Source organism: Pinus tabuliformis, chromosome 2_2, assembly GCF_031772625.1.
Source record: "Pinus tabuliformis cultivar Carrire ecotype Pingquan chromosome 2_2, CPIR1, whole genome shotgun sequence".
NCBI classification, from domain to species: Eukaryota; Viridiplantae; Streptophyta; class Pinopsida; order Pinales; family Pinaceae; genus Pinus; species Pinus tabuliformis.
Genome location: NC_142300.1, coordinates 585,970,149 through 585,982,443, shown reverse-complemented (window position 1 = coordinate 585,982,443; position 12,295 = coordinate 585,970,149). Strand labels below are relative to the sequence as shown.

Below are 12,295 nucleotides of genomic sequence, written 5' to 3'. Positions count from 1 at the left end.
GGTCGTTTAATTCCCTGCATTTCCTGTTCCTTTCCAGAATCATCCTTGTATCGAATGATTTTCATTTTGGAGTTCACTAATGCCCAATGCTTTTCTAGCCAATCCATCCCGATTAGGACGTCATAGGATCCAAGTGGAAGCATGTTCAGATCTGCTACCACTGGCTGTCCTGCTATTACTATAGGGCAGTTTTTGATTTTCGCCATTACTCGTCTTTTAGTCCCTGTAGCTAGCTGTACCAGCCAAGGGTTCCTGAATTTTTCAGGTTGTAATTTACACTGTTCAACTATCTTTGGACTAATATAACTTAAAGTAGCTCCTGGATCAATTAGAACAGTGATAGAAAAGTCTAGAATTTTACCTTCAAATTCTACCATGGTGGGCTGGTATTCTGCCTGGCGATCGTCCAAGGCTGCGTTAATCCTTGGCACACTTCGTCCCACATCGTCAATGGTTGATGCCTCATGGATCTGGGATATCTGATCAGTTCCCTTCCATTGCGGACAGTTCTTGACATAGTGCGGTCCGCCACAACCCCAACACTGCACGGGGGGTCTGGTTATTCCTTCGCTGTCCAACTTGGTGGACTGTTCGCCCATTCTGGTTTCACTGATGGTCTTGGGTCTGAACGAACCTCTCGGTGCTGCTCTACTGTTCTGCCCTTTACTGCTTCCTTTAACTCCACTGCCCCGGCCTCCTTTACTGTTTCCAGCAACTTTACTATTCTTTTTCTCACTCCATTTTCTGTTGGAACCGTCCCCTTTCTGTTTGCTCTGCTGATAGCAGATTCTGGCCTTGCGAATAGCTTCATCCATGGTTCTAGGATTGTCAAATTCAATCCTTTCTCTCATATACATGGGTAAACTGCTAACAAACCTTTGCACCTTGGCTTTTTCTTCTTTAAGGTAGGGTACATAACGGAGCAGGGACGTAAAACGATTAATAAACTCATCCATAGTCTGTTGTCCCAATCGCAGGTCGTGGAATTCTTTCGCCTTTTCATCATAAAAGCGTTCTGTCAAGTATCTCTCTTTGAAGTATTTCTGGAATTTTTCCCACATTATGGTTCGTTCACTTACCCCTTTGACAATTTTAACCTCCTCCCACCATAGGGTTGCTTTTCCTTGCAACTGAAAGATAGTCAATCGTGCCTTCAAGTTATGGTCATACTCATACAACTGGAAATATTTGTTCATATTAATTAGCCATGCTTCAGCCGCTTCCTCTTGTTCCCCATCATAGTGTGGGGGTTTAATTTTTCGGAATTCTCCCTGTAATTCCACCCTTTGACGCTTTGAGGTCTACTGTTCTGATGCATTATCGGATTGATCCTCTCCTTCTTCCGAATTTCCGGGTTCTGCTTGGTAACGTTGCTCCTCCGTCATTCTCTGTTGTTCTGCACTGGGGTTGACTAGTGGCGGGTTCTGTTTGTCAGACAAACTTTTTAAAATCCTTTCTTGCTCCATCGTCAATCGTGCATTATCCTCCCGCAACCGAGCCATTTCATTTTTCAGTTCCTGGACTGTTTCTAGTATGGCCAAATTCGTGCTGCGTGTCTCCTCACCCAGCTGTACCCACAATTCTAGGTTGTCTCTAGGATTTTTTGCAGGCCCCTGATCTGCTGCGGGTCTGTGCGGTGCGCTGCTGATTCTTTGCATATTTACTGTTACTATCTAGTGTCTTCTGTTGTTTTTCTTCCTCTTTTCCTGGTATAAAATCAGAAAAATATTTGACACTGTAAGTTACCTTGCACAATTTAGCTACTGAAAAAAAAAAAAATCAATACTATGATTACCTCCCAAATTAACAGGTTTAGGCTCGTCCCAAAGGTCACAGTATGGGTACCTCTGCTCTGATACCAATTTGTCACATACCCGTGCCTGCATCAATAATAAAAAAAAAAAAAAAAAAAAATTATATATATGTCAAAACTCATTGTAAAAATATCTCACCATCCACTGGCTTGATTATGCATGGTTATATATTTTGATTACTTATAATTATACATTGAAGACTTTCCGCTGACTTAAGTTATGCCTAGATAGATATAATGTTTTACCTATGCGATTATAACTGGAGCGCACATATATATATACTATGGCACAACCCTTCTGCTAACGGTTGACTTGTTATTGTATCCATGAGTCATTATGGTTTGGCACTTTAGAATCGATAAAGTTTATGGGTAATTTTTGGTTGATTATGGAATGAACCTCGGCATTGCAAATTGAGCCACCCGAGAGTTGCCCGGAATTATTCATGGTGACAGGCGTACGCAGCATTCACTCCGCCGGTTCGATCACGTGAAGGCAGATGACGGTCATTAAATTTCTGTCCAACCCTTACCACCTTAATCAAGGGTGGAGATGTTTCGAGGAGGATCTAAGGGCGGAGACGCCTCCAGATGTCCCTCCCGAAGCGTTGAAGGTATAAGGGTCGCCATTCTCGACTGTTTCGGTTATTGTTCTTCCATTCTCCGCGCCATCTCGTTTCAGTCGGAGCGCTGCAGGAATTTTCCTGCACCGAGCGCTTCTTCCTCCGTTGAGTGAGCATGCTGGCGCCAAGCTGCTGCTCCGTTCAGCTGATACATTCCACCGCAAGTTTTGAGGTGAGACACATTAGTCATACCGCCGATTCCTTTCTCTGTTTCCTTGCTCCGTTTCATTCTGATTCCTTCGTTCTTCGAATCGTTGAATGTATCTTTTCATGAATGAAACTAATGGTTGTCTTACTGTGGGTGTGTGCATGCAACAAATTTTAGCTCTGGTTCGCTACGGATAAGGAGGTCCACCTACGAGACCCTGGTGCTTTCGGCCTTACCACAGGTGTGTCTCTCGCAGATTCTTGGTGCGTGGTTTGGTTAAGATTGTTATTGTTCTCTGTTTGATCTTCTGGCAGAGGGTTTCCCCTGCACCTAGTCGTAGCCCACCCTTAACCCCACTGTGGTTGATCGCAGGTGGCTACGGAAGGCTTCCCACTGTTTCATTCTGTGACTATTCCGTGCCGGCTATGGGTCCTATCAAACCCTAGCGCTTCCAGTGCTGAGACTGGGGAATTTTCTGGGAAGAAGGAACTGTATTCACATAATTGTTAATTGAAAATTGAACTATTATTTTATTTGCATGCTTGAGGGCATTTCGGTCACGACCCTGCTGGATACAATATTGGGCACTGACCCATTATGTTTTCTTTTTAAAAGTTGTTACAGCCTTGCGGCTTCTGCCATTTTGGCAATATAACTTATTTACTATTTCATGTTTGAGTTCTAGTTTCTTTGTATTACTGTCTCATGTTTAGAATACCAGTTTTTCTTTATATTAAAGGTTTGGGTTCTGTCGACCCGGACGCGGCGTAATCTAGCAATACGAGCTCTGTTCAACATTGTGCTGTGGTATTTAATTTATTGTAAGGGTTTTATGTATATATTTGGCAAACCAATGTAACTCCTGTTACTGTTTGTATGGTTGTACCATGACTGTTCCATAGGCAGAGTAGACGGCTCGGTTACCCGACCATATGTCCGCTCTGTATAAGGAAACTTGTCTGATATTTTGCTCGTATCAAGAGCCAAAGTATGGTTTTCCGGGTTTCATAACTCGGTGGTTCTGTGCATCATCTCCGTGACGGTAATCTAATACCGCTTGGTTTATTTCTAGGTTGTATATGTTAGATGCCGATATTCAATCTATAAGATTGCATGTTAGATATAAATGATTCGCAGGTATCAGCGCTTCTTCTATGATAATGCATGTTATCGTGATACCCAGATGTTCACCATATGTATCTATTCTTGGGATGTATTTGTGTTACAGGGTAACCTGCACCGTAGGGGTTATATTTCTTCTTTATCTTCTCTGTATATAATCTATTTCGTGAATGCAAAGCTAACTCAAAGATTAACTGTGCTAGTCCGACATTAAGTCGTCGTTGATGTTTCTTTTTGCTTCGTTGCATAACCCTCTCATTTCTTAAATTTGACCGATTCTCTCCCATTTTGCGACTCGGGAAGGTAATGCCGCTATCAGCTCTGCTACTCATTTTACTTACCCTGGTGCCTCTTGTCCTAACAGCGAGACCCTAACTGGTCTGTTCGGTATCTGCCCAGAATTCCGGATGCAAGTCCCTATGCATATGAGCTCGGATTTCTATCCACAATTCAGGACGCAGATTCCTAAACGTGTATGCTGACTTGTACTATTCAACTATTGCATCACCCAAGTAACAATGGTAATTTCAACAAATTAATTGTTTGTCTTACAGGTATCTATGGTGTTTAACTAGAATGACTTGTAGACACTTGCAGAAAAGTAAGGGTTCAGTCTTACTTACCTGGTTGCTGCCAGCCCTTAAGTCCTCCGTAGATCACCTGCAAGCTCATGCATATCTTTTTAGCCGCCCATCCGTGAGACTCATCTTTCGAGACCAGAGCCTCCCCCCTAGCTTCCTCTTGCCGGATCTCTATCCTCAGCAAGGGTGCACTGTGTGCTCGACTATCTGGTCCTTACCAGACTTAGTCCTTCATTCACTTTCTTTTTTTCTTTCAATTCTCTTCCCTTTTCCGCCTGTCTCTACAGCGCAGACTTTTGTCATCCCCCCTCCCTTTTCCCCTGGGAACTTCCAGTTAGGGAGGGTGGTTAAAGTCAGTTCCAATAACTAACTTTTCTTGCCAACTCCCTCCCAAGAGTTGCCAATACTATCATGAGTTTTTTTTTTTATAAACATTTTAATGCATTCATAAAATAAAAGAAATACTCTTAAGATTTTCTTTTAAAAATCAATAAAATAGTCTTGCAATGTCATTTTTAATTTAGTCTTTTACCGTAGTGAGATCTAAATATTTACATTCTCCTGGGTCATCACAGAAAGGCATTATATACTTAAAGTTACAAAGATTTCAATCAATGCAACCTAGACACATCATACTCTTATCAAGCATTCATTTTTGTTTTTGTATTTTACATTTTAATGTCCTCTGCTACATATTATAATTCATTTCCAAATGATTAATTCCCCAAAAATTTATTGTGGAAATATGCTAGGGGTGTATTTTAATATTTTAACATATGTCAAAAAAAATGTATTAAAATAAGTGAAAACTAGTTTTAAAATATTTTATATTTAGAATATGAAAAGTGGACATTATATGGAATTTTGATTGTATAAATGATGGAATTTTTAACAAAAACTTTTGTAATTGTAATTTTTTATTTTTATTTCAAATTATGAAAGGCATTATATACTTAAAATTACAAAAATTTCAATCAACGCAAGCTAGAGAGGTCATACTATTATGAAGCATCCATTTTTGTTTTTGGATTTTACATTTTAATGTCGTGTGCTACATATTATAATTATTTTCCGAATGATTAATTCGGCAAAAAATTATTGTGGAAATAGACTAGGGGTGTATTTTAATATTATAACATATGTCAAAAGAAAAATGTATTAAAATAAGTGAAAATTATTTTTAAAATATTTTATATTTAGAATGTTCAAAGTAGACTTTATATGGAATTTTGATTGTATAAATGATGGAATTTTTAACATAAACTTTTGTAATTGTATATTTTTATTTATTTATTTATTTATTTATTTTTCAAATTATGAAAGGCATTATATACTTGAATTTACAAAAATTTCAATCAGTGCAAGCTAGAGAGGTCATACTATTATGAAACATTTATTTTGTTTTTGGATTTTACATTTTAATGTCCTCTACTTCATATTATAATTCTTTTCCAAATAATTAATTCCTCAAAAGATTATTGTGGAAATACGTTAGGGGTGTATTTAATATTTTAACTTATGTAAAAAGAAAAATGTATTAAAATAAGTGAAAATTATTTTTAAAATATTTTATATTTAGAATGTGAAAAGTAGACTTTATATGGAAAAATAATGTAAAAAAAAAAATATGTATGTTTCAAAATTTGATGTTTTCACGTCGTGAGAGCCAAACCACGAGGTAAATAATCTCAAATCTATATGCGAAGAAACAAAGTCTCTGGGCACGTAGCATTTTTACTCGAAAAAATTAAATTAAAAAAAAATGTGTCCATGTTAGTGGTGTGTGTGTTTGTTAAGAGTGTGTGCATTCTTCGCCTAAAAAATGCATGCGGATTTCTTGTTGTATGAATATGCACTTATTCGTTTACCTAGTGACTTTAAAAGATGGAAAATGGCTCATTTGGGTTTTAAGTGATGGGTGGCCTGAGTAAGATAGAGGGGCCGAGTAAGAGAGGGGGAAGGGTGGGGAAGAATGATTAGGTGAGTGAGGAGAGAGTGAGTGATAATATAAAAGTGATATGGAAGAAGAGAGAGATAAAGTTGGAGGGGATGTTGTGAATGCGTGATTGTGGGAGAGAGGGAGGATATGTTAGTGAGAATAATGCATAGGATGATATAGAAAGAGAAAGAGAGAGTGGAGTGGGGAGGGAGAGGAGGAAGAGGAGGAAGAGTTAAAGACAATGAAATGATATGGGGGAAGAGAATGAGAGAGAGTGAGAAAGGGAGAGGTTGGGAAGGATAATGAGAGATAGAGAGTGAGTGTGTGAGAAAGGGAAAGGGAGAGAGAGAGTTGTTTTCAAAAACATGCTATGTGAGGGAGGGAGGGATATAGAAATAGAGGATGGGGAAGAGATAATGACGAGATGGACTATGAGAGAGAGCGGGATGAGGAGAGAGTGTGTGTGCATGTATGAATGAGGAGGTAGGGGGTGGGGGTGGTTGGGATATAAACAATGTGGGAGGGGAGTGAGGGATATAGAAATAGAGGATGAGGGGGAGAGAGTAGGGGGGTGGTGAAGTGTGTGTGCAAGAGTGGTGGGGGGAGAGGGGGATAGAAACAAATTAGGAGGGGACGGAGTGTGCGAAAAAGTGAGACGAGGATGGAATAAGAGATAGAGAGAGATAAGGAGAAAGAGAGAGAGGAGGCGATACAAGAAATGTTGCTGGGGAGGTAGTGATAGAGGGGGAGGGAGTGGTGGAGAGAGAGTGAGGGAGGGAAAGAGAGATATAAAGATAAAGATGGAAGGTGGAGAGAGCGAATAAGAGAGAGAGATGAAGAGATACAATGACAAAGAATGAGAGGTAGATAGAGAGAGAGTGATTGCGGAGAGAGGGAAATAGATGGTGATGGAGAGAGTGGGAGAGAGAAGGAGGGAGGGAGGGAGAGAAATACAGAGAGGATAGAAAAGACACATAGAAATTATATTAGTTGAAGTAGATAGATGGAGAGTGGGGGGAGACAAAAAGAGAGTCAATGAAGGAGATAGGGAGGGGAAGGAAATTTCTAGAAGGGAGGGAGCTTGAGAGAGGGACGAGAGAGGGAGAGAGAGTGGAAGAAGAGAGAGACAAAGAGGGAAGAAGTGAGAGTGAGGTTGAGAGAAAGAGTAAGAGAAGGAAGAATGGACAGAGTTGAGGGACAAGGAGAAACAAAGAGATAGAGACAGATAGAAAAAAGTGAAAGAACTAGGGTGGGAAAGAGAAAAGGGGACATGGAGAGAGATAAAAATGAGGAAGGGGAGAGAGAGAGATACACAAAAATATGTAAATCAAAATAGAGAGATAGCGAGTTGGGGGTGAAGAAAGAGAGAAATTGGGAACTGGATGGGGGGAAGGATAGACAAATAGGGATATAGCATGGAAGAAGAAAGGGATAGAGAAGGAAAACGAGAGAGAGAGAGAGAGACCAAGAGATAGGAGGATATGGAGAGTGAGAGAGGAGAAAGGCAAGGATGGAGAGAGTGGAAGGTGAGTAAAACATAGACAAATGAGAGAGGGAGGGGTAAATATTTGGAGAGACAATGATGGCACATAGGGAGAGCGAGAGATACAGATATGGAGAGGATAATATATAAAGAAGAGGAGGGGGGCGATGATACATGGAGAGAGAGATAATGAGAGTCATATAGTGAGATTGAAGGAATGAGGGAAAGAGATGGGGGCAGTGTAGGAGGGATATAGATAGATAGATGGAAGAAGAGATAAAGAGAAACACATGAATATGATAATGGAAATAGAAAAATGGAGAGTACTAGACCAATAGAAATAGACAACGATATATGAATAGATGAAGGAAAGAAGGATGGTAAAAATGGTAGTAAGATTACGAAAGGAGTGATAGTGAGTGGGAGGGAGTGGAAGAAGAGAGAAACAGAGAAGGAAAAAAGAAAGAAAGGTGGGCATAAAGACAAAGGGAGAGGGAGAGAGGGAGGGATGTCTAGAGAGTGGAGTGGGGAGAGGAAAGAGATAGAAAAAGAGTGGGAGATATGGAGAGATGTAGAGAGAGTGATGGGCGAGAAGGGAAGATCCATAATGAGGGGGACAGAGAGAAGGAGATAGAGATAGACATGGAGGATGCATAGGGATGGATGACAAAGAGTGAGATGGAGAGAATATAGAGGAATGAAGATAGAGATGGGTATAGGGTGAGAGGGAAAGGAGGGAGGATGGAGAGAAGAGAGGAGGGAGATTAAGAGAGTATGGATAGAGAAAGAGAGATCCCGAGAAAGAGAGATATTTGTCTAGTCTACAAAATCATTGTATAGATAGACACCCTTCTACTTCTACACATTCAACAATTTCTTGGAATTTATCTGTCTGGAAAAACTAATGTATCTCTATTGGGAACAGAATTTGCAATGAAATTCACTCTTTGAGGTCTAAATTGAAAGAACAATCTTGATCATTCTCATCCAGGATATCCACTATAAAGCATGAATAATTCATTCGCTTTAAATCACAACACTGAATCTAAATAGAGATTTATTTCTAAATGATTTGTCGAGTAGCCAAATTTCAATGCAAACGTTTTCAACAATAGAACAAGTGATTTTTCACAACATTCCTCTGTTCATTCGGGGAGCTCTTTGGAGCCATAAAATTTACAGCATTTCTCTGGCAATGGGCATGGTTGTCATATGTCAAGTGTTGGGTATACGAACAAAGTCCCACATTGATTAGAAGTGGTAGAAGTGGGAAGGATCATGGGTATATAAGGATGAACAAATATCTCCATTGGTATGAGGCCTCTTGGGGTAAAGCCCAAAAAGAAACCCATGAGGGCTGAGGCCCAAAGTGGACAATATCATACCATTGTGGAGATATGTGGTGTCTAGAGTCCCAACAAGTGGTATTAGAGCCAAGTTCGAGGTTACCCAAGTGGATGAATCCTCGGAATGCCAAACAAAGAGGGTGATCCCCCGTAAGCCTGTGGATGAGCTCGGTTAAACACGCGGTGTGCTCCGGATTCCTCATGGACGTGTCTTGTTCTCCAACACGGTGAAGAGGAGTTGACCTGGGATGGAGCAAGCTCTCTAGACAGGTGGTGCTACCATGTAAGGTGTGGTGCTACCATGTAAGGTGTGTGCTTCCAGGTCATGTAAGGCATGTGCTTCCAACGCATTGGAGCAGTGGTCATGTAAGGCATGTGCTTCCAACGCATTGGAGCAGAATCCTGGTTGGTAGAGAGGGGAGAATCCTGCGGATGGTTTGAGGGGAGGCTCAATGGTCTTTTGCTGGAGGGGAGGATTGTTGGGTATACGAACAAAGTCCCACATTGATTAGAAGTGGTAGAAGTGGGAAGGATCATGGGTATATAAGGATGAACAAATATCTCCATTGGTATGAGGCCTTTTGGGGTAAAGCCCAAAAACAAACCCATGAGGGCTTAGGCCCAAAGTGGACAATATCATACCTGTGGAGATATGTGGTGTCCAGAGTCCCAACATAAAGAGCCGTTACCATGCCACCTCTTTCTGCACAAAATATTTCTAAGCGTGGAATGCAGCCATCCATTAAATCTCTTGGTTGAAATCCACATTCCATCATTCCATTGCTGGAGAACGACAATCTTACCCATATTCGCATCCATGGCGGCTTCCATCACAGGAACCGCGTTGTTTCAATTCCTCTACCAAATGCACCCCTCTAAGGTTCAATTCCTCTACCAAATGCACCCCTCTAAGGTAGGCAGGCCAACACTGGTCACCAGTGCTACACCTAAAATTGATGTTTGACAGACAGGTGTAGCACAAAGTTCGAGTTCTGCAGCAATTTGTTTAAAGCTTAACATAGCCTTTGCTTCTTCACTTCTTGATCACAATCAACAGACATGGTAGGATTCACCAATCTGAGAATAAGCAATCTAATTTTACCATAGATATACACTCAACTTGATCTTGTTTTCTGCCTTCGATTCATAATGAGATGTGCATAGGATATAGCGGGTATTATTTGTATGCAAAACTTACTGCAAAGCATCAGTGATTCAATTTGTGCAACCCCATCAACCATTTAAAATTCTCAGCTTCACATAGGATATTAATATACATATGATATTCAGATACTAAGCTTCAAACATGAAACCAGCAGATGAATCAAATTATGGAACTATGAAATCAAACTTCCAAATAAAACCTATGATAAGATTTCTCATAGAAAAAGGAAAGATAAGAAAACAAGAAAGATAAGATAATACCAGACACAATGTAGCCAACAAGAAAGATAATACCAGAGACAAGATAAGAAAACAAGAAAGATAAGATAATACCAGACACAATATAGCCAACAAGAAAGATAATACCAGAGACAAGAAATTTGGGAAAAAGAACTCAACCCACAAGTTCTTACGCACTTTCTCTTTCATCTTTTAATGATACAAATACACCTGATATTTCATCAATCCGCCTAGATGCTTAATAAAGCAAGCACATGTTATTATAAATCTACGCCACAGCATGAGAAGGAGCAATACAAAGAGTCGAAGATTCTTTAAAATAAGAAATAACTAGTAATTGGAGCCTGTATTTCATCGGTGAGCGTATTCTTGAATACAGTGCAATTATGGACCTGGGTAACTACAAACCGGGTTCATATCCGAAGCAATATTATTGAATCACTCTATCTTTTGCCATGGCTTTCTTCAACCTCCCATCCGGATCCGTCATCAATGCCGACAGTACTGATCATGACGTTCAAGAAAGCCGTGGAAAAATATAACAGGATTCTCCGCGTGAGTACTTCTTTATTTCATCTGTAACAATACAAAGAGTGAAATAATATTTAAGATAAGAAATAACCAACCAGTAGCATTGTGAGCCTTGAATACTGTGAAATTTTGGACCTGGGTAACGACAAACGGCGTTGATAACTAAAGCAATGTTATTGAATCCCTCTATATTTTGCCATGGCTTTCTTGAACCTCCCATCCAGATCCGTCATCAATGCCGACAGTACTGATCATGACGTTCAAGAAAGCCTGTGGAAAAATATAACAGGATTCTCAGCATGGGTACGTCTATATTTTGCAACTGCGTATCCTGGGTTTGAAGGAGGGCCACCCAGTTATTATCTCTAACTTTTCTGGTCGTTAGTCTGCGTCCCGTCTGACTCCAGATAATCGAGAAATTATTGCGAGCAATATACCAACCCTGTTGCCCATCCGATTGGAATCATTGTGGCTGCAGGGCTGGAAGCAATACACGAGATGTGCAAGAAGATATTCAAGGATCAAACTGATGATCAATAGTCATGGAAGAAATGAAGAAATATGTTTCTCATTACTTGAAAAATAACCATCCATTATTCTTATTTATAATAGTGAAAATAAGTTTCACCATTATGAGAGGATGAGTTTTACAGTGTAGTAGAGAAGTTCGGTACGTAGACTTACAGCTTTTAATGATTTTTAATTAGAATTCTAATATTTTCAAGGGTTTTAGTTTTCGACTGATATATAAATAAATCTTAAATTTTCATTTACCAAGTTTTTATAGGGATTAAACTTTTCTTTAAAAATTGTTTTTATATTAAAATATTTGATCTTCCAGATGATAGGTAAATTTAGGGTTAAGATAGCTTTTGACTAATTTAACTATTAGTTATAATTATTAATTTTATGTTTTTTTATTTTGTTTTATTTTATTTTTATATAATTTGAAAGAATTATAATTATTAATTTTTTTAGCATTCTTTTGTTTTTTGTTTTTTTAATGTAATTTGATGGAGTCAAAATATTTAACAAGACATTACATTACGGTATCTATATTTTACATCACAGAGGATAGGATTACTAAGTCAACTTACAAGTTTGAAAAACCTTTTAGTAGTAATGTGAAGATAAACTTTACAACTCAACCAATAAGATTCGTACATTATTAATTTTATGTTTTTTTATTTTGTTTTATTTTATTTTTATCTAATTAGAAAGAGTCAAAATGTTTTATTGGTAATTACAATTATTATTATTTTTAGTTTTTATTTTTTAATGTAATTTGATGGAGTCAAAATATTT

At 39.0% G+C, this 12,295-nt stretch overlaps 1 long non-coding RNA gene across 1 annotated transcript; it reads left to right on the top strand.

Annotated features, from left to right (window-relative positions):
* The first annotated feature begins 2,672 nt into the window (after positions 1–2,672).
* LOC149194022 (uncharacterized) lies at positions 2,673–3,135 on the top strand. Its single transcript, XR_016255019.1, has 2 exons — positions 2,673–2,825; positions 2,957–3,135. It is a non-coding gene; the product is annotated as an uncharacterized LOC149194022 (long non-coding RNA).
* The last annotated feature ends 9,160 nt before the right edge of the window (positions 3,136–12,295 follow it).